Source organism: Pituophis catenifer, unplaced genomic scaffold, assembly GCF_029215685.1.
Source record: "Pituophis catenifer annectens isolate HBS135680 unplaced genomic scaffold, rPitCat1.0.hap2 SCAF_2, whole genome shotgun sequence".
Classification (NCBI taxonomy): Eukaryota; Metazoa; Chordata; class Lepidosauria; order Squamata; family Colubridae; genus Pituophis; species Pituophis catenifer.
In genome coordinates this window covers 239,296,023-239,301,832 of record NW_027256882.1, presented here as the reverse complement: position 1 = coordinate 239,301,832, position 5,810 = coordinate 239,296,023, and positions in this window count along the sequence as shown.

The window sequence follows — 5,810 nt, the reverse complement described above, 5'->3', positions numbered from 1 at the left end:
TGGCTTGGTGGGTGTGGCAGGGAAAGGATAGTGTAAAATCTCCATTCCCATCCCAGGGAATGGCTCAGGCTCAGGCTCAACCCATCCAAGATGGAGTGGCTGTGGTTTCCGGCATCCCGATATAGTCAGTTGACACCATCGCTGACTATTGGGGGCGAGTCTTTGGCCCCCACAGAGAGGGCTCGCAATTTGGGCGTCCTCCTGGATATGTAGCTGTCCTTGGAGGAACATCTGACGGCTGTAGCCAGGGGAACTTTTTATCAGGTTCGCCTGATCCATCAGTTGCGGCCCTTCCTAGATTGGGCTTCCTTGTGCACAGTCACTCATGCCCTCGTCACCTCTCGCCTGGACTATGGCAATGCTCTCTACATGGGGCTCCCCTTGAAGAGCACCCGGAGGCTCCAACTGGTCAAGAACGCGGCTGTACGGGTAGTTACGGGAGCTGCATGGCGCTCCCACATAACACCTCTCCTGCGTGAGCTGCACTGGCTCCCAGTGGTCTTCCGGGTGTGCTTCAAGGTGTTGGTTATCACCTTTAAAGTGCTCCATGGCATAGGACCTGGATATCTTCGAGAGCGCCTGCTGCTACCAATAGCCTCCCACCGACCTGTATGCTCCCATAGAGAGGGCTTCCTCAGGGTGCCATCGGCCAAGCAATGTAGACTGGTGGCCCCCAGGGGGAGGGCCTTTTCTGTGGGGGCACCTGCCCTCTGGAATCAGCTGCCCCCAGAGATACGAAGAATCCAAGACCTCGGTGCATTCCGCCGTGCCCTGAAGACCTTTCTTTTTCAGCAAGCCGGGCTGGCTTAACACATTTTTAAATGTTTTTAATAGGTTTGTTATTGTTTTTTTAATTATGGGGCCAAACGCATATATATCTTTTTAACTGTATTTTAATGTTTGTATTTATGTTTTTACTTCGGCTGTGCACCACCCTGAGTCCTCCAGGAGAAGGGCAGTATATAAATCTGATAATAAATAAATAAATAAATAAATAAATAAATAAATAAATAAATAAATAAATAAATAAATAAATAAATAAATAAATAAAATCCAGGGGAAGGTTACTGCAAAATCCCCATTTCCTCCTGATCAGCTGGGACTTGGGAGGCAGAGAGTAGATGGGGGTGGGGCCAGTCAGAATTTTTACTACCAGTTCTCCAAACTGCTCAAAATTTCCGCTACCGGTTCTCCAGAACTGGTCAGAACCTGCTGAAACCCACCTCTGGTAAGATTCTTTTGATTTGTAATTTGAAGTGTACTGTTAATTATATTTATATATGCAGACTATTTTTCAGCCCAATCGCCCTCAATGGATTTCACAGTCAAGATATAGGCGTCACAAATGATTTGAATATAACACATTACTATTTCAACTATGATACTTAAAATAAAACATAGGAAAATAGGAAAACTCTTGAGCCTTTTGAAGCAAACAAATTAAGAAAAAACCATGAACCATTAAAACCATGCAAACTTCCTGAACTTCAACATTCAGTGCCCTCTTATTTCAATGTGATGCTCACTGGATTGGAATAGGGACATTGTATCAACATGACTATTGTTATCAATTGTGTCAACTGATGGCAAAAACTATACACTGGCAGATGTGCCTTGTCCAAGAAGGATAATCTTAATTGAACTGATTAGACCAGAGCTGAGCTTACTCTGAAGTTAGTTTTATGTATACAAACTAGCGGTCCACATTAAGTAAAACACAAACACAGACACATACAGAAATCAGTGGGAAGTATCTGGTGATTGCCTCCTAGCATAGCAGAAGTTTCCTGCTAATTCTGCAGCCAATGATTGTAGATGATGGTCAGGAAAAAGTCATAACATACACGAAGAGTGGCCAGTGAATCCGTCTTCTCCTATTTCAGGGCTCAAAAAATTTAATTTAGTAAGAATAATAATGGATTAAGAGAGCTTCAGCATCTGGCCAACCTACTCTGACCTAGGAAGTTAAGCAGGGTTGGTGTTAGTATTTGGATGGAAAATCATCAGAAAAAAACTGCCTAGTCTGTAACATTAGGGAAGAAGGCAATGCATTTTACTGCAATAATACAATCCAAGAATAATTTTGAGTGTCATAATAATCATCGGTGTTATTGCTAATGTACTTTCAGCATTGAGTTATAAAAAGTTTAGTAATGTAGCAAGACAGGCCATTTTTTTCAGCCATTTCTTTTGCTTTGGGGTGGGGGGGGGTCAGATAATATTCAAAGTGCAAAATATGAATGTTTAACTCCCTTGTTCTATAGCATTGATGGTGAACCTTTTTGGCACCAAGTGCCCAAACTGAAACGTGTGTGCATGCACATGCATATGTGCGAGCTGGAGCACTGGAAACCAGAAGACCAGCTGGTTGGCGGGCACATGCCTGTTTTTTGGCTGTTTTTCAGACCATTTTCTGGGCCGTTTTCAGGCCATTTTTGACCCGGAAAATGGGCTGAAAAAGGTCCCAAAATGGGCTGGAAAACAGCCTGTTTTTGGGCTGTTTTGGGGACTGTTTTCAGGCACTCTGGTGCCCGCGAAGACCAGCTGGCCGGTGCTGGAAACCAGTAGAGCAGCTGGCGACAGTGCACATGCCCATGGAGAGGGCTCTAGGTTCTAGAGAGAGCCATAGGTTCACCATCAAGGTTCTATAGCAAAAAAACAAAAATCCTGTAGACAAAAAAACCAAAAAACAAAACCCTGTAGACAGAAAACTGTATTGCTGAAAATTGGCACTGAATTAAATAGTACAATTTGGGACTTCTTTAATGTATGCATAATTGACATTGACCTAGGCAAATTGGTTATTCAGATTGGGCCACTGGTATGAGACTTACCAGTTAGTTTCTATAACTATCTTTTTATTTAAAAACAAAAATGATCTTGTCATTTTTAAAAACAAAAAAGATCTTGTCTTCTGTTTTTCCTCCCCTTTTCCTCTCTTTCCTCTAAAAGCAAGGGAAAGGAAGAAACCAAAAAAGGATCAAGTGCCCAACTTGGCAGTTGTACTGGATTTCATGTAAGGATTGGATCAAACCAGATCACCACAGTCCAAAGGCCACATTCCATAACAATCAGTGTCAAAACAGTCAACAGGGCAATACAATGGAATGCTGGAATTCAATTTCTAAAAAGAGCAAGTGGAGAAAGGGGTGAGCAGATAAACACAACTCTTTATTCATTTCATTTATTTTACTATTTACTAGAACTCCTCCAGATAAGGCAACTTACAATGAAAATATTCAAACTTAAGCAGATGAAAAAACAAAATAAAGTTATAAAAATGACAATGTAAACACTAGCTATAATGTTCATGTGCAGAGCTTGAAGTAAAACATTTTACAACACGGGTGTCAAACTCGCTGTGTCGCATTGCCACAATATGTGACATATTGTGATGTTTTTTCCCTTTGTGGAGCTAGGGTGAGCATGGCCTGCATATGATGCATCTGGCCCACAGGCCGCCAGTTTGACACCCCTGTTTTACACCATATTTCATTTTTTAAAAAAAATAAAATAAAATAAAGTCATTAATACAAAAATATTTTTATTATTCTGGATATTCTGTGTTTGTTCAGTATAGTTATTGAACTCCTGTTTTACTTGTTCAATGTTCATATTTTATTTATTAAATTTAAATAAATTGTATCAAATGATATAAAATATGTTATATTTTACAGGGGGAAAAAGATAATATAAAGTAGCCAGGTCTAACATGAAATAAATTACAACATTTTACAGAAATACTTTGAGACAACTAATACGAGTAGATTTTCCTTCAGGACAACCTTTTAAATTTTATATGATAATAATGGTACTCAGCATGTAAAATGTAATCTTCAAAAGCTCTTTGTTAACATTAACTAATTTATCTAGAGCAGTAAATGCCTGTCAGCAGGCTTTCAACTTACATTTCCTAGTTTTGGATCTTGATAATTATAGAATACCTTCTCTATCTTAGGAGCCTGCAATTAAATGAAACATTGTCCATCTCCTGTGTTTTCCCAGTATAGCTAGAAGGCATGAATTTAAAGATAGAAGCAAGAACCATCTAATGTACAGCCATAAAATGGCTACTTCCGTTTGCTTTAAATAAAGTAATAATGTCTTGCGGAGCAAATTAAGATAGATTCACCTCTTCCTTTAGAAAACGTTTAAAAAACATTTATTATTTTAAAATTTTGATAGAAATTAAATTCTTTCAGGTTAATGCTAGAGAATCTTGCAGAGTAGTCTGCTAACAGACTTTGTTAACTTTGTCTCATTAAATGTTGCAAGAAGCTGTCCTTTTTGTAACATTTAATGTTTTCTTGCTATCTCTTTTATATTGATGTGGCTGGTTTATGGATGTGAGTTTTATCTATGTTGGGGTTTTATTTGTTTTGGGAGTGAGGATTTGTTAGTTGTTTTGTGCTTCTATTCTTAATGACTGCTTAGAGTTACTTTTGGTAGACAGGTAGTGACATAAATTTGTTTTTAAAAATAAAACAAAATATCCAGCGGGGAAATATCCAGGGGAGGATGGAAGCGCATGGGAGAGCGCGCGCGCACTATGCATGCCCATGCCTCTTCTGCGCATGCTCAGAGCCTTCTGCGCATGCGCAGAGGGTCAAAAATGGGATGTAATGATGTCCTGGCGGGTGGCAAGAGCCTCCCACTGCCTGCGCAACCGGTTCACACGAGCTGGATAGATCCGGCCAGATTTCACCGCTGAAAATCTCCTCCTCCCCCATGAAAAGTGGAAAGAGGATGCCTTTGATGAATCTATCTGTACGAAAAGGCTTATTTACTCCCGTCTCCTAGAAATAATTTCAGGAAAAAGGTGACCTATTCATCACCTTCATCAGACTACATAACTGAGGGTATAAAATTAATTCTTAGTAGTATTGTCCACAATGGTGAACACTTTTATGGTATAAAAACAGCATAATTGTTGTTTCTATGTTCATTAGACATAAACTAGTTGTCATGCTATTTCCTTCTAGGAAAAGCAAAGTTATTCAGAGTGCACAAAGAAGTAAACTGAAGACAGAAAATAAATAAAAGAGTATTTGGATAGAACTAATTTACACCAATACCATTTCCTATAGTTTTAGAGCATGCAGTATGGGAAAAGTGTTTTGAATCTAGCATGGACATGTTTATTATATGTTGGCAGCACTTGAAAGAAGTCACTTCCTTTAAAAACCACCAAAAGGTACAATGAATGCACTCATCCTAGACTTGAAGCACTTTTCCTGAAAACTGTGTATCCCTATTCTTCATCTCTTCCTATCTTTGCAAAGCATTCTTGCTTCTTCAGTATCTATATAAAACAGGGGTGTCAAACTCAATTTCATTGAGGGCCACATCAGGGTTGTGTTTGACCTTGGGGGGGCAGAGGGAGCATGGTCAGAGTGGGCATGGCCAGCTTGATGTCATTCAAGCGGGGGCACCTGTGGTGGCCCAAGTGCTCTACCAGTGAAAACGGGCTTCCGAACTGAGTTTTCGGATGCAACAGCCTCCTGCAACCCTCTGCCAACAAAAATGGAGTTTGGAAGGGCCACACGCAGCCCTCCTGAGGTCCGTTTTCACTGGCAAAGGTACCACGGGCCAGTCCTTTGCTGTTTCCAGGGTGGCCCCTTGGGTCGGATCTAAGCACCTGGCAGGCTGGATCTGGTCCCTGGGCTTTGAGTTTGACACCCCTCATACTTAGCTTTATATTTCTTCAAATGTTTGATTACTGACTGTGCGGTCAGTGCACTATACAGTGTTGGTCTATTAGTTGATGGGGTCAGTGGTGAAATGTAAAATTTGTTACTACCAGCTCTGTG